A 27983-nucleotide genomic window follows, 5' to 3' on the forward strand; every position below is an offset into this window, starting at 1 on the left:
AGTCTAAGCATATAATTCATGCGGATGATAATCAGGTTTTATCTACATAGAAATCTACGAGTTTAACCAGTATTAACAGCATGAAGAATGTAGGCTTTTGCTTTGTTTTAAAAATGATTCCTTCCTTTTTTTCTCTCATCATCTTCTCTCGCTCCCCTTCCACCTGCCCCCCGTCCTCCGCTCCCAGAAAATTACGATCCAGGGCAAGGAGAAAAAATGTCTTGGAAAATACTATTTTTTAAAATTTAAATTTAATTTAAATAAAAACATTCATTTTAAAAAGTTAATTAAGGGCGCTGGTTTTGTTTGTTTGTTTGTTTTTTTGGGGGATTTTATTTCCCCTTGTTATGTGACCCTGTCCTCCTTTCCCTCTCCCAACCTTGGGCAGCACCTCGCCTCCTGTCAAAGCTACCCGCTTCTCTCCTCTGTCCTTCTCCTTCCTCCCACCTCAATCCCCCAAATCCCCCAGCTCTCACCTGCGGCGGCGGCGTCACCAGAGGTTCCTCAGAACACTTAGTTCCTTTCGAAACACCTTCACTTTCCTTCACAGCCTTTTTGTCCCCTTCCTCGTGGAGCTTTGCCAAGCTTCTCTTTCTTATGTAGGGTTCGAGTCTGCTCTGCCCGCCTGCTGTTGAGGCTAAAAAGGTAAGCTCAGTTTGCCTTTGTTTTAGGAGAATCAAGAAAATCTTGAGGAGAGAAGGATGTATAGAAGATTGTGGGTGAATTGATTATTCGGGGATTGGATTTCTGAGGGTTTCCCGCAAAGTGAGGGCTGCGCCGCCTTTTTAACTCCGTGGGATAGTGAACGTCCCTGAGCTCTGGGGCTTACGCAGGTAGGCACTGACACTCAAAGATCTTGCCCCACAGGTGGACACAGGTGGTCCCGGGTCTCGCAGCGGTCCGGCCGAGGATGCCTATCGAGACCGGCTACTGGAGCTGCAAGAATTTCCTGCGTCCTGGGGATCGCTCGGGATCCGCTTTTGTTGAGGCTGAGATCTAGAGCAGTTCATCTTCTAGGGCATGTGTTATAGGCCAGCTCTCTCCGACTCTGTACAAAGTTTTCTCCTCCTCCAAGTTTCCCTAGCGAGGGCGGAGACCAAAGACGCCCCTCCCATCTAACGATTGGTCCGAGTGGCGGGGAAAAGGAGGGATCAGTTCCTCCACCTCCGCAGACAGAAACGAGGCTCCCCTTCTGTTGAGGGTTTGGGGGTGGGAGACGAGTAGCCCGGGCTTCTGTGGGCGGGATTACGTGCTGGGCGGGAACCTGCCTTGGTCTTCCGCCTGCCTCCTCTCCGCTGTTATCAGCAGGCAGCCCTCGTACCCACCGAGTGGCAGCTTCCTGAACCTTGGCCGCCTTGGAACAAAGGTAGCTTGCACCGCCCGCAGCGGAATCACCGAGCAGAATCACGGCCGGGGATGTAACCGCCGGAGAGACTCCGGGGAAGCTCCTTTCTCTCTCCCATTCTGAGCGCCTTCTTTGCTTCTTGCCCCTTTTCTTTTTCCCCGGTCAGGGCAGGAGAGAAAGAGAAGCATCTCTGGTAGATGTCTGCTGATTCCCTTCTATACTCAGTAGGCTATTTTCCAAATCTTTCTACAGAGTAGAAAAGGAAGACAACCTTTAGGAATAAGTTGTTCTCCTGTAGCCTCAGGGAGTGCAAATCAGGATAACACAGGAAGGTGTGCCCGGGAGGCGATGAGTGCCAGACTGCTGATGGCAGGGTGCGTTGGCATCCTTACTCCATAAAAGGAGCTGAAGGTACTCAGGCAGTGGCTGACAGGATGAAAAAGGATGCACCAGATCGGCATCCGGGACCAACCTGACCTCTCTCTTACCCTGTGTGCATGCGAAGATTTTTATCCCCTGGCTTGTTTTTCCCCCAAGTAGAGTTGTGTCTAACCGCGGAGTTGGCTTCTGCTCAGACTCAGGCACTTCCCCATCACAAATGACACAGAATGACATTATGTGGCTGGATTTGAGTCACTAAACTTAAGAGTAGTGATCTTCATATCACATTTCTTGGAAAGGAAGGTGTGGGGAGGGATAACTTGTTTCAAATAGAGCCCATCTTTGTTAGTTTCTGGGACTAAATTTTCAAATCTCTCACCCCGCCCCCTCCTATTATGCCCTTTGATATTTAGTTTCTTTTTACTTCAGTTGGCTTCTCGAGGAAGGAAGGGAAAACCCATGTTTTTATTGTGTACTTTATATGATGTTTTCCTCAGCTCATATCTAAAAATCGGAACAGCAATTTTGGGGTTCTGACAGTCACCAAAAATGAGCTGAAGTGGGGAAAGAAACTTTTCACTTAAACTTCTATAAATCACCCTTTCCATAAAGACCTTTCTTAGTTCCTGTAATTTGTAATGATCTCTGGTTCTCTCTATTCATAACTAGCTATGAGAAACTCCAGAAGATAATTCTAAAGGCAAGCCATGGTCAAGAAAGAAATCAAGTGTGGCAATTATAAGATCATAGGCCTAGAGTTGGAACAGACTTCAGAGGGGGCCTTCTCTAGTTCCTTCATTTTCTAGGTTAAACTTTCTGGCTCAGAAGGTTTAAATTTTGCCCAAAATCATACAAAGAGTAATTAACAGGGGTGGGATTTGGACCTAGGTCATTTGACTCAAGAGTCATCGATCCTACTCTGTAGAAATTAATAAAAGACTTGGGCTGTTATAATTTTTTGAATTGAATTTATCTTGTTTGATTTTTCACAAAGGGTAGGGACCAACCAACATTTATAAACATATAAATGTGGCATAATTATTAAATGCCACATAAATGGCAGCATTCTAGGTTGAAAAGTGCTATTTGTTCAATTACATATTTATATAAGTTAATGTCATTGGTTCAATTTCTCATGACCCCAAGACTTCATCTGTACTTATCTGTGAATTTGACCAATCTTTCACAAATCATCATTACAGAAGAATTAGCAATAAACAAGAAACTGCTCATTCTACTTCATGTTAATGGCATTACATCACTCTCACTAATCATATTTTCCTTGTGCTCATGGTAGTGGTTAGTAAAACCTTACAATGTAAGTAGGAAATTTCATGGTCACTCTTGTGGTTTGTATATATATAATTTCTCGGTCTTATAATTTCCATCCTAGAAAATAGTTAAAGAAAATAATGATCCACTACATGATGTTGAACTTCAATGTTCATTTTAGATACTGGATGACAGATTAAAATGAAAAAAAACTGAATTAAAAGCAATTAAAATGCTGCTTAGGAAGATCACAGATGTAGCTGGAGAAAGCACTTTAGATGGTACTTCCTATGCCAACTGTCTTTTAAAGAGTCAATGATTTTGAAAGGAAGTGAACTAAATTAAAGATCCATCAAACAAGTATGTAATGAAATGAGTCACTGCCCACATTTATGAAGTTTAGATTGATAAAAACAACCATTTTGTTAATTTAACTTTCAGGCACAATCCAGCAGTTCAGTTTAGCTAGATGGTACAGTAGATGGGTGGCAGCTAGATGGTGCAGTGGATTGAGTATTGGATCTGGACTCTGGAAGGCCTGAGAACAAATCCCATCTCAGACACTTGCTGTAGTTGAGTAGTCCTGGGCAAATCGTGGCCTCTTTGAGCCTCAGTTTCCTCATCTGTAAAGTGGAGATAATAATAGCTCCTACTTCCCTGGGTTATTTGAAGATAATGTTTGCAAAGCATATAAATATTGGCTATTTTAATGCAAGACAATCATTCAAGAAGGTGATTTTATTTTTGGTTTTAGCATTCAGAAAACAAGAGCAGTGCGTTTTCTTTGACTACCAGAGGGATTTGTGTATATTTTGCAGTTAAAAATATACATTTACAAAGTGTGTATGTGTGTGTGTGCACATGTATATGCAAACACATACACTAGTAATTGAATTGGGGAATGATTATTTGGAAGATAGTTTCAAATATCAATCATTTGAAGCATCTAGTTAATTTTAATATGTGCATGTGATTTTTTTCTTCCTTGAAACCTCAATTATTACTTCTCATTTTTCTTTTTCTTTGCTAAGTGTTGACACAGCTGCACACATGGAGTCCTGTCTGAAGCCAATATTCCATTATCAGAGGAAAATGACTATAGGGGGACATAAGTAGGAGTGCTCTTAATTAGTAGCAGGATTATACTTCCTTGGCAGTGCCAGTCAGGGAAGCTTAAGTATTATGCCAAAAGGCCAGTTTATTTGATGACTTAGTTGATCTTTTTATTACTCTAGGGTAAACAGAAAGGGTAGAATTGCTCTCTCTTTTTGCCTGCAAGCAAAGGCTGCCAGGGTCTATAGATGCGCCCAGTTCCAACATCCTGGTTCCATCTTCTCTTGGGACCAAAGAAGGAAGAATGAGGTTGGTTTGTTTTTTGTTTTTTTTTTTTTTTTTCAAAAGGGGAGGAATCTAGAAAGAGCCAAGGCAAATAGGAGAAGAGGGAGTGAAGAGGAAGGAATGAGATAAAAAAGCCCTGGGTAAAGTGAATCTGACTTGATCTGGATCACCCAGTTGACCTAAGGCTAGCAACATTCAGAGTGCTCTTGCTAAGATCTGAGTGCTAATCATTTTTGAATTACAACTCTGCCCAAATTGTTTGTTCTCACGTTTTCATTATAGCTTGTGACTACAACCATAATAATAGGGGAAAGACTTCTTGAGCAGATAGCATATATATATATAATATACATATATATATATACATATATATATATATCTCATGCTTGGCCAATTAGTTTAGTAAGTGAGATACAGCATGATAGTAAGAAAAATAAATGGGATCAGGAGGAAGAGAATATTTATGGTTATGGATCTGCTCTCTCTTCTTCTCTGTCTCTGTCTATATCTTTACCTCTGTCTCACTGTTGCTCTGTCTTTATCCTGTCTGTCTCTCTTGGATTGCTCTGAATTGTTTTCATTTTCCAGGATTTCTTTTCTGTGCAGAATCAGGGGGAAAACACATATCAGAACAGCTATTTTGGACTCATATTTCTTTTTTTTTAAATTATAGCTTTTTATTTATAGAACATATGCATGGGTAATTTTTCCAACATTGACCCTTGCATAACTTTTTGTTGCAAATTTTTCCCTTCTCCCCACCCCCTCCCCTATCTGGCAGGTATTTAACATATGTTAAATATGTTGAAATACATGTTAGATCCAATATATGTATACATATTTATATAGTTTTCTGATTGCACAAGAAAATCAGATCAAGAAGGAAGAAAAAGAAAAACTGAGAAAAAAAAAAGACCAAAATACAAGCAAATAACAACAGAGAGTGAGAATGCTATGTTATGTTCCTCACTATTTTCCCATGGTTCTCTCTCGGTGTAGATGGCTCTCTTCATCACTGCACAAAGGGAACTGGTTTGAATCATCTCAATGTTGAAGAGAGCCACGTCCGTCAGAATTGATCATCATATAGTCTTCTTGTTGTCGTGTATAATCTCCTGGTTCTGCTCATTTCACTTAGCATCCGTTCATGTAAGTCTCTCCAGGTCTTTCTGAAATCATCCTGCTGGTCATTTCTTACAGAGCAATAATATTCCATAACATTCATATACCACAACTTATTCAGCCATTCTCCAATTGATGGGCATCCACTCGGTTTCCAGTTTCTTGCCACTATAAAAAGGGCTGCCACAAACATTTTGGCATATGTGGGGCCCTTTTCCTCTTTTAAGATCCCAGTAGTTACACTGCTGGATCAAAGGGTATGCACAGTTTGTTAACTCTTTGATCATAGTTCCAAATTGCTCTCCAGAATGGTTAGATCCATTCACAGTTCCACCAACAATGTATTAGTTGGACTCATATTTCTTTGAAAATAACTAATGAATCCTTAGTGCTTCAGGAAGAAATAATAAAAAAATCATTGTCTTGTTATTTTAAAGCCCTCAATAATCTGGCCTCTACTAACCTTTTGAGTCTTATTTCCTTTATCCTCTTTATGAACTATTTCAGCCAAATAGTCCTACTAGTTGTTATTTGCATGTTATATGTGATATGTCTCTGTGCCTTTGCCTAGATGATTTCCCCTCTCTAGTACAAGTTCCCACTACATTCAACAAATAGCAGTCTTAGTTTCCTCAAAGTAGTTCTGATAACACTTTTTTATTTCCCTCCTCACTTTTCTATTTTGTGACCTCCTAGTCACTAGTCAAAAATTTCTTTGTTTTAACTTTGTGTGTTCTTTGTATATACTTATTTGTGAATGTGAATGTCTCCTTAGGAGAGTGTATATTCCTTGAGGGCAGCCATAGTCCTATTTTGAGTTTTATATTTCTAACACCTAGGACAAGTCCTTGTCCATGGTAATCTCTTACTGTTTGTTGAATTAAATTTAGTTCAATAACAGTTACCATGGAGTTTTATATAGAATTATCCCAGAAAGTGATATTTACCCAATAATGAATGATTTTTATAAAGGAAATAGGCAAGAATAGGAAGACCTGAACTCAAATCCAGCTTCAGATACTTAGTAGCTGTGTAATTCTGGGCAAGTTACTTAACTTCAGTTAAATATTTATCCCAGGGTTGTGAGGATAAAATGAGATGATTTGATAAAGCACTTTAAATCCATATAAATGCTAGCTTTTATTATTGAGCAATAGTGTGCCAATTGCTAAGGGATTTAGATGGGCAGTAAGTAGGGGGAGAGGTTTAAGAATGAAAGTGAGAAAAATATTCTTCTCTTAAATTTACTTATATAGTTACAGATAGTTTTTCTGTAGTAAAAAATAGTAACCCTGAGGGCGGGGACTTTTATTTTTATATCTTCCCTACCTAGAACTGTGCCTTTTCACATAGTAGGCAAGCTTAACATATGTTCACCAAATTAGAATAGGCTTGAAATGTTGTCTTTTCCTCTTCTGATTGAAGTAAGGGAGAGAAGGTGAATGTAATTCTGTTACCACAGCTATAGCCTACCTTTTCCCACTCCTTTAGGTTGCCCCAATAAATATGGCTTTGCTAATAGCCTTCTCAAGATATTATAACTGATCCTTGCCAGTGACTGTTTGCCAGAGATAAAAAACCCGCAGCCTCTGATTGGTAGGAAGTACAACATAGGTTATTCAGGAACCTTTGCCTTGGACAAGTTAGAAAGCAGTTGATCTACTGATAATATGGTTGTCTAAAATGGAGTCCGGCTCAACTTTCATTTATCTATTTTAATAAAACTCTCATCAGGTTAAATAATGATCAAAAGAACCAATGAAAATATGAGTGGGGGCAGCTAGATGGTGCAGTAGTTACAGCAACAGATCTGAAGTTAGGAGGACCTGAATTCAAATCTGATCTCAGACACAACACTTCCTAGCTATATAACCCTGAGCAAGTCACTTACCTCCCAATTGAGAGAGAGAGAGAGAGAGAGAGAGAGAGAGAATAAGAATGAACAATAACAGCAAATTCCTGCTTTTACCTCAGAACTGCAAAAAGTCTGCTTGGGGCCAAAAAGAGAAGCAACAGTCCAAGGTAGCCTCCAAAATCAACCAGAGCCTGTCAAGGACACCCATAACCTGTTAAAACTCTTTGTCCTGAGGGACTGAGTGGATGACTCCCTTGAGAAAGCCCAGGGTTGGTGGAAAGCCCCAAGTTGGAGATTGTGAAAGTGTTCAGGATCATTCCAGAAATTCTGAGATACTAGGTAGAACTTTGAGTCTCAAAAATCCAGAAAAGCTGAATCCTTAGGAAGTAGGATTTAGTGTGTGAACTCAGATAATCAGAGCAAGAACAAGCAAATTGCTCTGGGAAGTTTGATCCCTTTCCCACTTCCCCATCCCAATATAGGAACAATTGTCTTTCCAAGCACCAAATCCCTGCAAATAATACCTACCATAAGGTTCCCATCGGTCTTCATAGATCATCCTTCACCCCTATAAGTATTAATCAACAGCATCCCCTTCTACCACTAAAACAAAATTTCCCTCTTACCCCCTTCTAATCCCTACCTCTCACCTTTAACAAGCATTCATTAACTATCTGTGTCTGACAATGTGCTAAGTTCTAGGATAAAAACCCAGAGAATGAAGAACTCCCTATTCTCAATATTCTTCCTATATATCTCTATATAAGCATATATAGAATATGGAGTACAGTATCCTTGTAATAGTGCTTCTCTCCAGTTTCCTATTTTCAAAGAATCTATTCATGGTATTGATGTCTATACTTGATATGCTGTAGAAAAATGGGGCATATGGCATTAGGGACAAGATCCTGAGGGAAAGTAGGCATTAGATAAACCTATGTAGGTAAAGTAGAGAAAAATGACAGTTTAATAAGAGATCTCTGACCTAAGGGAACCAGCAGGGTGAAGAATGTGGTCACCCCTGGAATAAGAGTTTAAAGAACATACAGGGTGTGAAAGGGAAGAGAACTGTTTCTCTTAAATGCAACCACCATAATCACTCATTTGAAATCAAAGCAAGGATTTAGCCTTAGGCCTGGTCCCTATAGTGGAATATATCATCTTTTTCTTCCAGCTTAATGGATATTGATCCCAAACTCAAGCTTTAAAGTTTATGTGGTTAGATTTCACTGCAATTGAAGGAGATTTGAAGATCTAAAGGTCTTTTAGAGGTTAATTCCTTCAAAATAAACCATCAAATGTGCTGTTTTGGTTTATGGGAAGGGAGTTCTGTCATCATTTAAAAAAATTCCTGAAGGGTTTAATCTCCAAAAGAACTAAGATTTGTTTCATCTTAAATCAACAAATAGCTTTGTTATAATATATTTTTTTGGGGGGGAGACTAACTTATTCCATTTGAGTTTAAATTTTTTATAGTTATTGTTTGACTACACAAAAAGAACTATAAAATTCTGCTTAAACAGATTTGCAAAGATATTTCTCTGAGTTATTTATGCACTGGAAAATTAAGTCCAATTAAGATTTTTCTAAGAAGGAGATAGATCTCAAATTGATCCTTTTTTCCTGAGCTCTGCCTGCATATAGAAAAATATTAATTGTAGAGTCACATAGTAAACAATTCTGGAAGACTTATTAGAAGAAACAGCCACTTGCATATTATAGAATTATCAGAGGACCATGAGCTTAGAGTTAGAAGATGTTGTAAAAATCATGTAGTATAACCCCCTCATTTATAGATGGGAAAATTAACTCAGGGGAGCCCAATGTTACATAGGTAATAAGGGGCAGAATTAGGATTTCTTAGCAATTCTCATCAATATCCAATTTACCATTCCTACTACTTTAGTAATTTAAAAATATGTGCATTGCATTTTTAGCTAATATTTTATTGATATACTTCTTTTAAAAAAATATCAGTCATTTTCCAATGGTTTTCTCCAGTAATACATTTCTCTGAATGTGAATTAATTAGAATTAATTAATTATGATGCTAGTTAAGAGCAATGAATTCTCACATAAGTATAACCAGTGGCCCAGAATCAAAGCTATGAATTTACATATTAGATTTAATCTTAGGGACTTCTCCCCCAAGTAATTCTCTAGGGTTTCATCTGAAATATCAGAATTTGATTTGTTTTGTCTTTCTTCAGTATGTTTAGTTTATCCTACCTCCCAATGGAGACCCTAAATCAGCTGTTTCAGGGATGCTAATTGGACGAGGATGCCAATGGGAATTCCAAAATCCTTTAACTTTCTGAGACTTTATAAGGTTCTCTTCTTGTCTGGGGGTTATGGTGGAGAGGTCAAGATGTTTTCTCTCAAAGCATTTTCTCCTCAAGAACTTGGCTGATGTAACTCTCTTATCTATACTGCCAGATGCCCAATTGCCCAGTTCCAAATTCTCTTTATGGTTTTATAAAAGCTCCATAGAACATGATCAAGTTTCTCAACAATATAAGCAGACATCCTGTGTAGTTTAATTGACTTTGATTGATTCAAAGGGAAAATCCAGCCCATATTCATACCTCTCATTGATATATTCAAGTTGAGATGTGTTCTCACTTGATAAAAGTAATCTCAATGATGGTATGGCAACCTTTAGTTCCTATATAAGCACTTGATCTAATCGAACATTGAAAACAGTTCTTTATCTAACCCAACCAAAATATAAAGGATGCACACATCCTATGAAAGTCCATAAAACCATATAAAAGTAAAAATAACCCTCTTCCATTAACCCTGCCTCAGTCCAGTAAACTTGTTCAGTCCAGTAAACTCTTTATGACTCTATTTGGGGTCTTCTTGGAAGAGATACTAGAGTGGTTTGCTATTTCCTTCTCCAACTTATTTTATAGATGAGAAAACCAATGCAAATAGGGCTATAAGTGACTTGATCAGAGTCACATATCAAGTGTCTGGGGTCAAAATTGAACTCAGGTCTTCCTGATTCCAGGTTTGGCATTCCATCCATTGTGCCGCCTAGAGAGCCCTAAAGTCTTTTTTTCCCCCTGAGGCAATTGGGGTTAAGTGACTTGCCCAGGGTCACATAGCTAGGAAGTGTTAAGTGATTGAGGTCACATTTGAACTCAGGTCCTCCTGACTTCAGGGCTGGTACTCTATCCATAGCATGATCTCCCTAGGTGATTCTCCCATCCTCTTTAGCCCCCATTGGAGGATTTTGATCAGGTACTAGAAAATCAATTATGACACTTGTCTGATGAACTATTTATTTCTTCAAACTTATAGGATTATTTTTAGATAGGACTTGTATGGAAAAAAAGAGAATTTGACATTGCTAGAAAATAAATAATTAGTTTCTCTGGTGAACTTCATCTCTCAGGGATCTATATATTTCTCCCAAATTCTTCTCTGAAAAGGGCAAATGACTTGGAGTCAATCTAGTGTTGATTCCCATTCTTTCTAACGTAAAATCTAAATTCTCTCAATACTACTGAAAGATGAAGTTCAGGTTTGTTCTTCCACATTATAATCCTGTCTTTTGCTCTTCCTTATGTCTGGCCTTTACTTGGTTTAAGAACTTTTCCTCTGTATCCTAAGCTAGTCATCCAGGTAATATGTGAAAACAAGTGGTTACCCAGAATATAGGGGACCACATGACTTTCTTTTCTTTTTCTGAAGCTGGGGTTAAGTGACTTGCCCAGGTCACACAGCTAGGAAGTGTTAAGTGTCTGAGACCACACTTGAACTCGCGTCCTCCTGAATTCAAAGCTGGTGCTCTATCCACTGAACCACCTAGCTGCACCCCACATGACTTTCAAAGAACTGAATTTGGGGATTTCAAGAACATTTCCTCTGTTTTCTTTCCTAGCCTTGTCCTTTATCACTTGTATTCTTTTTTTTTTTTTTTTTTTTTTTTTTTTTTTAGTAAACAAGACCCCATGGTTAAGCTCAGCTGTATGAATTGCCTTGGAATCAACAAATATATATTAATGTGGTTTTCAATGCAATACTTTTGCATTGAAGTGACCAGAAAGGACAAAGCAAGAAATTTACACTTTACCAAATAGAGTTAACCTTAAGGTAATTACAGGAAGAATTTTCCTGCTTTCTCTTTTTATGTTTTTTTTTTCTTCTTCTTTAGGTATTGGAAATATTGTTTTGTGGAAGAGGAATTAGGTTCATGTTGTGGAAATATTACTAATGAATGGAAGTTATTGTTAGAAGGCAAATATGAATCTGTGTAGGGAAAATTTTCTTACTAAATAGTGATTTGTATCATAGCTTAGGATGTAGTAAGTTCTTCGCAAATGATATTGAAACAAAAGCTAAATTAGTCACTTTGGAGGGCTATTATAGAAGGAGTTCATGTTTCAGGTATAGTGGGGACAAGAGGATCCCTAGGTTCCCCTTGAACCTAAGTTTTTGTGAATTACCAAAGTTTATAATCATGTTTAAAAACATATGGCATGCAGGAATACATATAGACACAATGCATACACACATATATGTTTGCTCTTTTTTTATTTGGAGGAAAAGTATATGAATCTAGCACATATTGTGTCCTTAGATAAATTGTATTTAAATGGTGAGTTCTCAGTTTTAGTGGACATTCTGAGTCAGTAGTACTTCTACCAACTTGGGAATGGACATTTTCTTAAAAACATGGAAATTTTGAAATCAGTAATTCTGATGCAGGAAATCCAAGTTAATATTTCTGTCTTGGAGTGTAAGCTGTATATGCATTAGAGGTGAGTATTACCTAATTCCTTGAGTCCTTTTCAACCCTTTAGTTTATATAAATTAGCAAAGTTTATAGAAAAGACAAAAAGAAAACTACCTTTCAGAATCTGGGAAAGAGCATAAAAGGAAAAAAAATCTAGATCTTGGGGCGTGATCATTCTAAAAACTTTCTAAGAATAAAGTAACAAGCAATGTATACTGAACTCTGGCAAGACAATTCAGGAGCATCTGGAATGCATTTTAGCAGCATAATAAATACCTTCCTGTTATATGCTTGCCATGGAGAGAAAAGCATCACACATACTAAAGAAACCAGCATTTCTGTTGAACTGGACATGAACTCTGAAATAAATTAAAAACATTTTAATTCCTGCTTTCAAGGATCTCATGGTCTAATGGGGAATACATGCCAACAACTATATGGAAAGAAGATATATACAAGTTAAAATGAAAATAATCAGCAGAGGAAAGGCACTAAGATTTTTTCATTATTTTTTGTATTAAAGCCTTTTATTATATATATATATATGTATATATACTCGGATAATTTTTTAACAATGACCCTTGCAAAACCTTGTGTTCCAATTTTTTCCCCTTCCCTCCAATCCCTCCCCTAGATGGCAAGTAATCCAATATATGTTAAATCCAATATATGTATACATATTTATGCAATTATTGTGCTGCACAAGAAAAATCAGATCACAAAGGAAAAAAAATGAGGAAAAAAAACAGAATTTAAGCAAACAACAACAAAAAGAATTATGTTGTGATCCATACTCAGTTCTCACAGTTTTCTCTCTTTGGGTATAGATGGCTTTCTTCATCATAAGATCATTGGAACTGTCCTCATTCATTTCATTGTTGAAAAGAGTTATGTCCATTAGAACTGATCTTTATAGTCTTCTTGTTGCTGTGTATAATGATCTCCTGATTCTGCTCACTTCACTTAGCATCAATTCGTGTAAGTCTCTGCAGGACTCTCTGAAATCATCTTGTTGATTGTTTGTTTGTTTCTTTTATTCCTCCGAGGCAAATGGGGTTAAGTGACTTGCCCAGGTTCGGGCAGGTAGGCAGTGTTAAGTGTCCGAGGTCGGATTTGAACTCAGATCCTCTTGACTTCAGGGCTGGTGCTCTATTCGTTGTGCTACCTAGCTGCCTGGATTGTTTCTTATAGAACAATAATACTTCATAACATTCATATACCATAACTTATTCAGCCATTCTCCAGCTGATGGGCATCCACTCAGTTCAGTTTCTAGCCACTTCGAAAAGAGCTGCTATAAACATTTTTTTAATTTTTTGCATATACGGATCCCTTTCCCTCAAGATCTCTTTGGGATACAAACCCAGTAGTAACACTGCTGGGTCAAAGGGTATGCACAGTTTGATAACTCTTTGGGTATACTTCCAAATTGCTCCAGAATGGTTGGATCAGTTCACAATTCCACCAATAATGGGTTAGTGTCTCAGTTTCCTCCAATATTTGTCATTGTCTTTTCCTGTCATCTTAGCCAATCTGAGAGGTGTGTAGTGGCACTTCAGAGTTGTCTTAATTTGCATTTCTCTATACTAATATATATATAACTAACATATATACATAACATAGCTAACATATATACATACACAATCATATATATACAATATATATAGCTATAATCCTACACATCTGCAAAGAAGGGAGAAATATGGATTTTCTTATCTGTACACAAAGAGTAACTAGGTGGCACATGAAGAGAGTGCCGGATCTGAAGTCAAGAAGACTCACCTTCCTGTGTTCAAATCTGGCCTCAAAACAGCTGCATGATTCTGGGAAAGTCACTAAATCCTGCTAAACCCTCATAAATAAAATGAGCTGGAGAAGAAAATGGTGAACTGCTCAAGTATCTTTGCTAAGAAAACCCGAAATATGGTCACAGAGTCAGACACAACTGAAAACAGTCGAACAAAACTGTACATAAGGAGCCATTCCTATAGACCAGATATAGACCTAGTTTTAAAATGTAGTATTACCTATATTTTATTCTTTATTTTATTAAATTGTTTTATTTTAAATTATTATTTTATTAAATATTTCCCAATTAAATTTTGATCTGATTTAGGCTATACGCAGGGGTGTTGGATGCTGCATGTAGCCCATAAGTTGGGTGCTAGACAGTTCTGCTGCAGGATTTTTTTCAAACATCTTATTGCCCCTTAAAGCCCCCCTAAATATTAATTTATATTAATGTGTTGAACCCATTGGCATTTTCAGGCTTATTAACAGAAATCTATTATTTCTTTGCTATAACAAGTTTCCAGTTCTAGTGAAATTTGGAGCACAGTAATGTCTTCATTCCATCAGGATTATATGGTATTAGATCAAGTCTTTTTGGCTTTAGTTTTTCTTGAATGAGTAATGATTTCAGTTTAATTCAATTCAACAACATTTAATATTAACAGTTGACTTGCACATATGTCTTTGAGATTTTAAAAATTATTTACATTATCCTTGTGTCAGAAGCATTGTGTTGGGTACCAAGGACAAGAAATTTAGATCAGACAAGAATCTTATTTTTGTGATGTTTATACTTTAATACAAATCTTGTAAGTCTGATTTCATACAACATTTCTTATATACAGTAGGTAGGCAAGCAGGCAGGGTATTATATAGGAAAGAATCAGAAAATTTGTATTGCTTTCCACTTTTTAGATAATTTAAGGATGCATAGAAGATGAATGGGCAAGTATTATCATTTGTGCTTCTTCCCTTCATGAACAAATCTCTTTTTGGAGGACTAATGGTAGTGTTCAATACTGGGATGTGCTGACATACCTGACCTTATACCCTTTGCAAGTCTGTGCTAGTCTTGGGTTGTTAGATTAGGCACTTTACCTTTTTAAGATTCAATGTCTTCATGTGTCAAATGAATCAGATAATATTTGTGTTACCAATCTCACAGGGTTGTTATGAAGACATAATGGTATGTTTATATAATACTTGATAAATATTAAATGTTACAAAAATATGTATTATTGTTATTACTCCTCATATATATATATATATATATTGATCTTAAATTTCTTAAAATAACAAAACATATATGCTCCCTTTTACTTTTGCTGAGAACAAATAGCAAAACCCCAAAACCTTATGAATATGACTTGATTATGCACAGTCAAGAAAAATATTCGTACATTGGCTATGTCCAAATAGGCAAATCTTATTCTTATGTGCCCTGAGTCCATCACTTCTCTATAAGGAGGTAGATAGTATTTCATCACAGATCATCTGGAATCAGGGTTCTCATATATTTTGAATTGTTTCAGTAGTCCTCCAGCTCTTTAAGTCTTTCTTAAATGGTGGCAGCATGAACTCTTTACATTTCTCAGTTTTGTCCAAAGCTGGTCCAATGATTTTGGTTTCATTGATTTACTCTTTTTCCAGTACCATTTTTTATAATGCCCAATAGTTTAGTTGGCCTTTCTGGTTATGGCATCATGTTGAACTATTTTCCCCAAAGAATGAAAAACCTGGTCTTTACTCTGTATCAGTTGTATTATTGCTTGAATCTAACTCATTTATTTCCCTTTGAGATGACTGTGTATGATTGATCAGAAATGAAATTCTTTTAGAGTAAGGATTCTTTGGTAAAATAATTTTTTCTCATTTACATATAAAGACAATTTTTTTTCTCTCTCTTCTTTATCTCCCTCCCTCCCTGAGATGGTAAGCAATTTGATAGAGATTTTACAAGTTTAATCATGCAATAATTACCCAATTAATCATGTTGTGAAAGAAAATATAGATACAAAGGGGAGAAAAACATGAAAAAAAACACAGGAAGTGAAAAATTATGTGCTTCAATCTTTATTCAGACTTTATCAGTTCTTCTTCTGGAGATGAATAGCAATTTTTTAAAATCATGAGTTCTTTTGGGACTTTCTTGTATCATTGTGTTGCTGAAAAAGAACTAAATCTATCATGCTGTCCTAGTTTTTCACATTTCACTTTGCAGCTGTTCATATGTCTTTCCAGGTTTTTCTGAAATAAGTCTGTTCATTATGTCTTATAGCACAATAATACTGTTACAATCATATACTACAACTTGTTCAGTCATTTGTTATTATTAGCCTCATTTTATGATTGAGAAAACTGAGATAAATAGAAGTTAAATGATTTGTCCAGATTCACATAGCTAGTAAATGAGTAAGGCTGAATTTGAACTCAAATCATTTTAACTCTAGGATCAGTATTTTATCTACTATACCACCAACTATCTCTCTCTTCTCTCTCTGTCTTTCCCTATCCTTTTTTCTCCCTCTTCCTTTATATATTTCAGACAAGAGTAATGTTCATTTGATATCTCCTCTCTCTCTCCCCAACCTGTTCCTCTATGCTTTTCTCACACTCCAGTCATGAGAAATAACAAACTCCACTTCATTTCTTCCTTTTTACATTAGAATATTGCTTTAATACTTACTTCAATTTCCTTTCTTAAAACTGTCAGAACCAAATCATTTTCCCTTCCTCAAAGTCTTATCTTTTTCTTAACTCTCTAATTGCCATTTGGAGACATTAATGATCTGAAGGGACACTTGTTTCTACTTCCCCTATTTGAATATTAGCCTGTCATCATCATGCGGCTCTTTTTAATTGTCTAAATATATTTATCTTTTCAGGTTTTTCTTGAGTGTTGTGTTTGCATTTTCAAGTTACTACTCAGCTCTAATCTTTTCATTAGGAATGATTAGAAGTCTTCTTTTCCTTTAAAGATCCAACTTTTCCTTATGAGATAATATTCACCTTTTCAGGGTAGATTATTCTTTTTTTTTTTTTTTTTCTGAGGCTGGGGTTAAGTGACTTGCCCAGGGTCACACAGCTAGGAAGTGTTAAGTGTCTGAGACCAGATTTGGACTCGGGTCCTCCTGAATTCAGGTCTGGCTTTCTATCCACTGCCCCTCTAGCTGCCCCCCAGGGTAGATGATTCTTGATTGTAAGCCTTTACCAAACTCTCCTCTCATTTGGAGACGTTTCATGTAATTCTGACTTTAGTTTTTTGCTAATTGGAATCTGATTTTGGCTGCTAATTTTTTTTTCTACTTTGATATGGAAGTTCTGGATTTTGGCTATGACATTCTGGAGAACAAAAGCAAAAGACTGAAAAACAAGAAAAAATGTAGAATATCTGATATCAAAACTAGTCAATTTGCAAAACAAGTCAAGAAGTAATGATTTAAGAAGAGCATCATGGGGATTAAGTAGATTTCTGGGTCTGGAGTCAGGAAGAACTGAGTTCAAATCTAAATTCAGATATTTACTTTCTGTATGATCTTGATCAGATGAATCTTTAAGCCTCTGTTTGCCCCAGTTTCTCCACTGTAAAAAAATAATATTAGAATCTACTTCCTACTCATTGTGAGGATCAAATGAAGTAAGATTTGTTAAAGTGCTTATCACAACGCCTAGCACTTTAGTAGGTTCTATATAAATGCTAGCTACTATTATTATTATCATTAGATTCCCTGAAAACAATGAGTTTAAAAAAAACTTAGAAAACATATTTGAAGGAATCATAACTTCCTTCATCCAGGAATTTATTAACTGTCCAGATGTATAACATCCAAAAGAAAAAAAAATCAAAAAAATTTACCCACCATCTCCCCAAATGAAACAAACTTCCCAAGGAAAAGTTCCCAGAATATCCTTTATATAGTTTGCTTTGGGTACATTTATCTATGTCTTTAGATTGTAAGCTCCTTGAGGGCAAGGACTATCTTTTGCCTCTTTTTGTATCCCCAGCACTTAGCACAGTAGGTTTTTAAATAAATTTTTATTTATTATTGATTGAAACAGTCTTTCAATTTTCCAGCATCATTATTGAGAAGGGAATCCTGTTGACAGCAGGGTGGTATGGGGGAAAAACCTAGAACTAGAGTCAGAAAGACCTGAATCTGAATTTTATTTCAGACACTTTTACATTGTGTGATCTGGTCAAGTCACTTAACTTTCCTCAGACAGTTTTCTCATGTGTTGCAGGAAGGGTTATAAACCTTTAAAGAGTTTTAAGGTCCTTTCCAGCTCTGAACATATGATTCTTAAACAGTTGGTTTCTTTTTGGCTTTTTCAAACACTCAGCTACTATGTTCACTTATTTCTAGATCTTGTTTTATTTGATTCATCTGTTCCATTGATCAAGGATTCTGTTTTTTTTTTTTTTTTTTTTTTACAAGTACCAGTGTTGATGACTGTTCCTTTGTAGTGACGTTTGAAATCTGGCAAAGCTAGCCACCCATTCTCTTTTTTCATCATTCTCTTTGTGATTTTTGACCTTTTGTTCTTCCAGATGAATTTTGTTATTATTTTGTCTGGTTCTATAAAATAACCCATTGGTAGTTTGACTGCTTTGGCACTAAATTTGTAAATTAGCTAGGTAGTTTTGTCATTTTTATTACATTAGCACAGCCCAACCATGAGTCATGAATATCTCTCCACATGAATATCATGTGACAATTCCAAATAAAACTGTAATAAAATTAGCACTTAACATTTGGTGGCTATCACTGACCATATGGATCATAGGTCTGTACATAAGATATAGAGCTGAAAAATGACAGGATCATAGATCTACATCTGGAAGACACTGTAGAGGTCAGCTAGTCTGACCTCTTCATTTTGCAAATGAGCAAACTCAAACCCAGAGAGGTCAAGTTAGTCATCCCTTGTCACAAAGCCAGTAATTAGTGGGCAGTTGGAATTATTTTGGGGTCCCATCTGGAAATCCTAAAAACAATAAAAAATCTGTACAGAAAGCTGATGAGTTGCAAACAACTTAGTAAAACAGGAGGCTTCTGATGACTAGTTAAAAATTATTTATATTCCCTCAAAATTCCCAAGATTTTTTATAAAGTATTTTATTGGCAAGTGCCTGTCACCTTTCTTTAGGTGACTGGCCTCTTAGGAATCACAGGAATGAATAACGTGCTCTCAATCTTACTCTTGACTCACTGCAAAAAATATTCTAAGTATCAGAAAGAGGACACAATGAGATTATTGTATTCAATGTCTGCACCTGTATTTGTAGGTTTTACAAGAACATTTTTGTGCTGATGACATTTTTCCCCTGAAGTGTTAGAATCATGTCTAAATCAAAAATATTTATTGTTCTCAACAGTAGGTATACTTAAAAATAAGTGTCCTTAATAAGTATAATTTTTGCTCGATAGTTTTTTTTTTAATTTTGTGCTAGAAGTATTCTATCGATTAATCAATTAACAAGTATTCACTAAGCACCTACTATGTGCTAGGCAATGAAGATCCAGTAATATTTTCATTAAAAACCTTCATTTTAATAAGCAAGACAATAAATCCCTATCAAACATAAATATAAAATAAATAAATAAATATGAATATTAATTCAGTGAACACTTATCAAGAACTTACTATGTGCCAAGCACGTAGTGCTAAAGCTATGAAACTATAGAGTAGTTTGATACAAGTAATTTGAGGAGGAGGTCATTGACACTTGGGAGAACCAGGAATGATTTCATGCAGAAGATGGTGTTTGGGGTGTATCTTCAAGAAAGAGAAAGACTGACTCTGTGAGAAGAGAGAATGTGCTAGATGTGGCCAAAGCACAGAGACTGGACATGGAATGCCATGAAGAGGGAGCAGAGAAGAGGCTAGTTTGGCTGGATTAAGGAACATACTCTTTTATGTCCAATTAAATGACATAAAGGAGTAACGTCCAATAATATCAGAACAAGAGGCTGAAACCTGTTTTGTATTGAATTTTAAAAAACAAAATATAGGAATTTTTATTTGATCCTTGAAGTCATAACAAGACATAGGAGCTCACTGAGTAAGGGGTGAGATATGTACTTAAGGAATATGCCTAGACTCCTTGGACTAATAATAACTCACTTTCTTTGATGTACTGAAAGATGATGTGTGACCAAATTGGTTTGGACAACTCTGTTCTACACAACTCCTCCAGTATCTGCAGAAGATAGTTTATTTATTTATTTATTTTAGCAATATTAAGTATAGTATACTGAAATATTTTAGATATTTAAAGCTCAAATATTTAGTGTATTATCTATGTCTATCCAGTTTTGCTATTCATTTGCAGTGTGACCTTTGGAAAAATACTTAACATCTCTGAGCCTCAGATTGAATGACTTCTGAAGTCACTTGCACCTTTGAAATCCTTTTAAAACCCAATTACTTCCAAGCATACTATATTTGGGAATTAAAAGAGATGAGATGCCAGATCAAACTCATTTTTTCTGAAAATAAATACGTTATCTGTAAACAGTTTATGTAGGAGGCCATGACTTCATTATCATGAAGTATGATGAGTATATGCCCTGAGAGCCATGGCATCAGGGTACCTTTCTGATCAATACTTGACTTCACTTGATTGCCACCAGCTAGGATACCTTGAAAACCTACTCTGTTCCTCAACCTCTGTTACCTTACAACTGATGAGATCCTCTTCAATGGTGTTGCTCAAGCCCTTCCTTCAATCCCTCAAACAACAAGCAAGTTTTAAATGCTGAACAAGAGAGTTTGTATTTAAGTCTGGAGGTAATAGGGAGCCACTGAAGTTTATGGAGAGAGGAGTGACTGTCAGATCTTTCTTTTAGGAATATCATTTTGGCCACTGCATGGAGCATTGTACCTGGATAAGAGATCTTGCCCTGGAGAGCTGAAATCTTTCATTTCTGGAATTTTATCCTAGGAATCTACTATTCTAATTGGTGAGTACTTCATGTGGCCCAATATATTTAGGTTTTTTCCAGTCTTGTTTCCTTTACTCCTCATTTATCTTCTTGAAAGTTGAGGTCCCTTTAGGCCTTTCCAATCTTTGCTTTCCAATTCTTGAAGCCAAATAAAAAGAACACAACCATTTGCTTTTGGAAAGACTGTGTCAATCTAGTCTATATTGCCATCTACTCACCACCTCTATATCTTCCCAAACCAAAATACCCCTTACTGGCCACTATTTTCTTTATGTGTTTTCTTTCTGCTGCTGCTCCCCTCTTCCCCCAATTAGAACATAATATTTTTTGGGTCAGGGACTGCCTTCACTTTTGAATTTGTATATACAACATTTGGTACATTTCTTGGCATATAATAAGTATTTTATAACTTTCTTCCATTTGTTCATTCATTCATTCATTCAAGACTTGAGGTAGGATGACTAATTAAGAGGTTCTTACAATTGTACAGGTGCAAGGAGATCAAAGGTTAATTCTAATTGTTAGAAAATGTTACCAATCTGGAAGAAAGACATCCTAAAGTCATGCATAGATACCTAAACCGAGAACTTAGCCATTAACCAGGTGAACCACGTTAAAAAAATCAATCCCTACTATAGCCTCCATTATCTGAACATGGCAGACATATATCATAAATATATAAAAATATTATTTTTATGTTTAACATTTTATTGCTCATTACACTTTTACTTTTTAGACTTGACCTCATGATATTTGATATAGGGGTGGTGCCGTTTGCCTAATAAAACAGGAAATTTCAGGTTCAAAATTGATTTATTGATTGCAACAGTTTGAAACTGGGTCTAATTTTTGAAATGCGTACCTGTGCCTTATTTACTTTGGCAGTCTCAAAAGTATTTTATCTGTATTGTTTAGGTAGTTAGGTAAAGCAATAAAACTTGGGCAGATATTACATGATCATACATGTTTCAAATGAACCAGATGAAATTATGCTAAATGATCTCTGCTCAACTTTTGAATTTATAACTAGGCAATTGCAACACATCTAAAAGTTGAGAGTTTAATTTTCTAGCCAAAGGAAGAAGTGAATATATCCTCTCTTGGGCTATTTTCTCCAATAGTGAACACTAGGGATGGTAGAATTCACTGAGCTGGAGAAAAAAAGGCTTCTAGGGACAGTGATTGAGAAGTAAATAATATTTTAATGATAATTACCCAATGTCTGGCTATAGGGAATGAATACTTTTAAATAGGTCCAGAATTACTGCCCAATCTCCTTATTTTCTAGTTTTAATTTTTTAGAAGGTATGTTATGATTTGGCTTCTAGCCTGATACTCATTCAAGGGGACAACACTGTGAAGAGGGGACCTGTCATCCTTCCACTAAATAATGTCAATTGTAGACCATTTACTACCGCTGAGGTGTCAAACCAGCTTGGATGAAACACCATGGAACTCTGAGGGACAGGCAGAAGGTAGCAAACACCAACCTGGTCAATCCGTTGTCACCATGTTGATACCCATTTCTCCTTAGATCTTGGGGAAGATAGCTTTTCTACATTGTATCCAAGTTCTCCCAAACTACTGGTACTGCTTCCAGATCAGAACCATTAGACACCATTCAAGGGAGCCAGCTGTATGGAGAAAGGTCCTGCCATGACCTCCATCACCAAAAGCAACCTCTGACCAACTGCTCTAATGGACCAGGAAGCTGGAGAGCCCTTCAGACCGTTAGTCTTGCTTCAGACAAGACTTGTAGATATTTAACTTCATAACTATTTCCTCTGGAGTTGAGTTTCTGCTACCTCAGAAGTCATATTGAATACAGAGCCAGAAAAGAAAGCTCTCACAAAAGTCCTTAGCACTGTCAAGCAGTTCAACATTAGAGATGGAAGTGATTTCATCAGAGGAAATGACTTTGAAAAGATGCATCATCTGTCTTGCCATCATTCTCTAAGGACCTTTCCATCTGCCCTGAATTTTTTTTTAAAAACCTCTTTTCTTCCCTACTTATTTGGTCTATCATTTTTTTTTTAAAACGGAGGCAATTAACTCTTTTGTTCCATACAGTTTCATTTATGATTTCTTGAAATAGAGCTCTAGAAAAACAGACTTTGATAAAGTTCATTGGGATTCTGATAGTTACTAGACCATGCTTTAAACCCAAATCACTTAGGCTCACTGATTAGCCAATAATAAATCCAGCTCAAGCCCTACATTGTTTAGGTTTTTATGTCTCAGAGTGAATGTAAATAGCAATTGTTTTGATTCTGCTCAGAAACCCTGAGGGTCTTCCCCTTCCAGATTTCTTTCTTTTTTTCCTTTTTTGAGTATTCAGAGAAAGTAATTTCCCTTCCTTCATTTCTTATCATCAAGCCCTAAATCACTAAATGGGTATTGCCTCAGACAAACTGAAGTCTGGGAAAGCCTTTAGCATAAACAAGTCCAGGTCACTGCATCTGGAGTCATTTCTTGTCATCCTGACCTCTGTCTTGCACTGAATTCAGATGACTCTGGAGGAGAAATTGAGGCTGATGACTTTGCATGGTCCTGCTTCTTTTAAATCCAATTCACTTGCAAATGAAAATATCATCTTCCGGATATCGTTGGTCTTCTTTAAGAAAGAAAGACAACGATTCTTTTTGTACAGCAAAACAAGTGTTTGGACATGTATACATATATTATATTTAATTTATACTCTAACATATTTAACATGTATTAGTCAACCTGCCATCTGGGGGGGCGGGAAGGAGGGGAAAATTAGAACAAAAGGTTTGGCAATTGTCAATGTTGTAAAATTACCCATGCATATATCTGGTAAATAAAAACTATTAAAATAAAATAAAAAAAAAAAAGAAAGAAGGACAAACAACAAAATGACACCTCCTAAATCTATTCTTTCTCTTTTTTATAATGTGAAGTCCTTGAAAATTGAGAGTGTCTTTTTTTTTTTTTTTTTTTTTTTTTTTTTTTTTTCATTTATATCTCCAGCTTTTAGCAGTGCTTACTGGTACACAGTAAGCCTTTGATAAATGCCTTCACTTCCCTCCTTCCCTCTTTATATATTTATTTATTCATTTTGATCATTGTAAAGCTACATTAGATTTAAGACATCAAGGTGAAATTTTCCATTGTTCCATTGACTTGTCAGCAAATAGATAGCTACCCACATTGATTACATTCATCATTTCATTGCTGGATCTATATTTCACTTTGTATTATGTTGATGGAATTGAGTTTCTATATGGATAGATGAAAACAGTAATTTGGGTAATTTAAGGGAAATTTGCATGGTGTTATTTTCTATTTTATTTTTCACTTCACTTTAACATCACTACAACTGGAGCTTTTATGTGAATATTGCCTATAGAAATTTCTAACTATTCACAAAATTTGCATTCAGTTTCTTCAATATCTTTCTTACTATTTCCTGTATTTCTGGGCTCAGAGAGTAAATGCATTCTTATGAAAATGTTCTGAGTTCCTCACAAAAATTCCCATGAAAATTATAATAGCAAAGCAATTTAGTAAATTTTCTTAAGACTTATTAGTCAAAGCCAGACCTAATTTATTTTATTGGGGGGGGGGGAGAAGAGCTACATGCTTATTTGCATGGCTTTGTAAAGACATTAGCTCAGTGAGTTAGATCTATTTGATTTATTATTTGAACCAATCAAATTATAGTACAATGATTCTAAAAGAACATGATTTTTGGTCTAATAAAATGATTAATGTAATATATATTGCTTCCTGTATATTTTCTCCTGAACTCAGCTTCCACTGCAGATTTCAGAGGAAGACCAGACTTGACCTTTTATTGTTAGGATTCAGGAATAAAGCTTATTACCTTTGCACTAATTAAACATGTACAATACAGTACTAGAGATAATTTCATGCCCCTTTACCTTCTGCAATCATTTCATTTATCCTTTATGATAAATCGCTCAGCCTTTGGCCTATGATTAACCCCCTGCAGAAGGCAGATTATTGCCTTATGAAAGAGAGGGAGAAAGATAACAATATTTAATTTTAAACTGGCATAGTTGCCACATTGTGTCTGCTACCAGCACATTCAGAAGACTTATCCATTTAATACTTAAGTAATTCTGGGTTTCTTTATTTGATTTTATTGAAAACAGCCTCGACAAATGCTGATGTACTATGCCATGCTGCCAGATGCCCAGGTTATGAAATTGGACCAGGACTCTGACTCCGGAAATGAAGGCAGAAGACCCTTTTTAATTTTTTTTTATAAAGGGAATGATTTTGTTGGAACATCACTAGCAAAGTAAAATGTCTTCTATTGAGTCAGGTAATTCAGAGCAATGCTATCAGGAATGTCTCCTCAATTTTTTTCCATGTAGAATACCTCCTTTCCTGTGATTCATCTAGTGTTTCTATTTTCCAGCCTCTTTTCTCACCCTTATCACCTTTTAAAAAAGTCTTAATATGTCTATGCTGTTGTTCAGATATGTGTTCATTTTTCTTAGCTGACCAATCTTTTAAAATTGGTCCCTAAATCATCAAGCATGCAATTAACACAAATATATTAAGTAGCCAATTAGTCAGTTAAAGAGTATTTAAGTACTTATTTTGTACCAGGAAGTGAGCTAAGTTTTGGGGATATATATATGTATATATTTAATAGGGGATATAAAAGTTAATAATCATCACAGGAATGTAATGAGTAGATAAAGAGTAAAGAGAGGAAGGTAATTATATCTGGGAATATGTGTGTGTATCACAAAGGCATCCTGAGAAGGCAAAAATTGGAATTGAATCTTGAAGGAAATCAAAGAAACTAAGAGGAGGAAAGACATTTTAAGTATGAGGAAACCCAGTGCAAGTGCACAGATGAAAAATGGAGTGTCAAGTGTGAGGAACAGCAAGTACTTCAGCGTAGCTAGATTATAATGTAGGGGGATGGCAAGTGTTAAGTTAAGAATGGAAAGATAAGAAGGGCTGGGTTGTGAAGAGCTTTCAGCACCAGCCAGAGGAGTCTATTGGTGTTCCTAGGAGTATTAGGGATCCTCTATCATTTATTTAGAGATGGGCAGTTAGGTGGTACAATGGATAGGGTGCTAGATCTAGAGTCTTGAAGACTCATTTTCCTCAGTCCAAAGCTGGCTTCAGATACTTAGGAGTTGTGTAACTCTGGGTAAGTCACTTCAACCTGTTTGCCTCAGTTTCCTTATCTGTACAATGAGCTGGAGAAGGAAAAAGTAAACTATTCCAGTATCTTTGCCAAGAAAAACCAAATGGAGTCACTAAGAACCAGACACAATTAAAAATGACTGAAATAACATATTTTATAGAGCTGGGGGTTAAGATGGTCAGATTTATGTTTAGAAGTTGAGTAAAAGATGAATTGAAATAGGGAGAGTCTCAAGACAGGGAATTTATTGCAGCAGTTCAGGTGAGAGGTGATAAAAGTCTGAACTTGGATACAGTTTGTGTGAGTGGAGAGAAAGGAACATAAAAGGGATGTCTGAAGAGAGAAATGACAAGATTTTGTCTTGGAAAATATATAAATGTTTGAATCATACAGAACTAAAACATACATCATTCTTATTGGAGAAATGTTAGCTCAAGGGAAAATAAATGAATCATTCACCAAAATGAGAATTAGCTCAAGTAAATTAATAATTTAGATTTAACATACATTATAGTTATGGGCAACTAAATAGAATAGGATTTAAAGTTTGGGCCTGTAATCAGGAAGATCTGAATTCAATTCTGACCTCAGACACTATTTGTATAAAGCTGGGCAAGTCACTTAACCGTGTATTAGGGACCCTCTATAGTTTATAGATGAGCAGCTAGGTGGTGCAGTGGATAAAGTATTGGGCTTGGAGTCAGGAAGACTCATTTTCCTCATTTAAAGCTGGCCTCAGACACTACTTTGTGTGATTCTGGGAAAGTCATTAACCCTATTTGCCCCAGTTTCCTCATCTGTAAAATGAGTTGGAGAAGGAAATGGCAAACTACTTTAGTATCTTTGCCATGAAAACCCCAAATGGGCTTATGAAGAGTGGGACATAACTGAAAACAACTAAACAATAGCACAGGCAGAGAAAATTCATGCATAATAAGGAGGTTCTGATATTACACAAAGACACACTCATTTATATACAGACTATTGGGAGCAAATATGGAAACTGCAACCTGCAGTAAATATCTCATTAGGAGTTTCCTGTCCTATGTGTATTTAAAGAGAAAATTGGAAAGAGGAAAACAAACAGATGGAAAAAGGAACCTATTTCTTTACATATTTTCTTCATGCATGCTACTCACCATATTCAGAGTCTAATATCACAGTACTCCATGTGTTGAATTGGAAAGTAGAGCTATTACTAAAGAAAATAAAATTTCAAAGACTATCTGCAACTAAACAGGCAGCCGTAAAGCACATTTGTGCCCAAAGGTAGAGCAGTTTTGAAGATACTAAGTGATCCATCCTCAAGACATCTGAAGGCATGGAAGATATTGAACTATTGAGAAGCATGAATGCTATTAATATCCATCAAATAGTGAATGAGAGAGAAAGAGAAAGGACATAACTCTGATCCTGTAGACCTACTTTCTCATCTCTATAAAAGCTTGATGAAAATATTTATAAATGCTTGATGAAAATATGAGAAAGCTTATTGTTTGCCTATACAAAGACATTTGATTTTATGGGGCCAAATAGAGCTTTAAGGTCTTTTATCCAACGGGCTATCTTTCATTTACACATTAAAATCATACAGAGATACTCTTTTGTTCTATGTTCCTTTGATTGTGAGGATGAAGTGATGCATTAAACAAGGAGACAATATGCTCATCCAGAAGGTGTTTGTTATTGTCGGTCAGAAAAAATGTCTAATGCAGAATATCAATGAAAGAGTGAATCCTTATAGATGGTGAGGTCCCATAGATGCACCTTTTTACAGATGACATTTACTCATTGCATGAAGTCCTGGAACACTGCAGAACCTTTAAATGAGATCCATAATAATTCAAAAGAGACACAAAAAGCAAGTTAACAAAGAGCTCTTATTTTTCAGACACAGATATGAACAATCCAGAGAACAGATGCTTTAGTATGTCTATATTAAAAGGATCCAGTGATTGTTTAGTCAACTGCACCCAATTTTGAACAGGAGAAAAAGAGCAAGTTCAATTCATTTATGAAATTATATAGTGCTT

At 36.1% G+C, this 27983-nt stretch overlaps 1 long non-coding RNA gene across 2 annotated transcripts; it reads left to right on the forward strand.

Annotated features, from left to right (window-relative positions):
- The first annotated feature begins 1265 nt into the window (after window positions 1-1265).
- LOC141551218 (uncharacterized) lies at window positions 1266-27731 on the forward strand. 2 transcript variants are annotated; one of them, XR_012484802.1, is made up of 3 exons: window positions 1266-1366; window positions 20700-20813; window positions 24935-27731. It is a non-coding gene; the product is annotated as an uncharacterized LOC141551218 (long non-coding RNA). The 2 variants fall into 2 exon arrangements; XR_012484801.1 differs by lacking the exon at window positions 1266-1366 and adding an exon at window positions 11266-11414.
- Window positions 27732-27983: the final 252 nt, after the last annotated feature.

This window comes from Sminthopsis crassicaudata, chromosome 1 (genome assembly GCF_048593235.1).
Source record: "Sminthopsis crassicaudata isolate SCR6 chromosome 1, ASM4859323v1, whole genome shotgun sequence".
Lineage (NCBI taxonomy): Eukaryota > Metazoa > Chordata > Mammalia > Dasyuromorphia > Dasyuridae > Sminthopsis > Sminthopsis crassicaudata.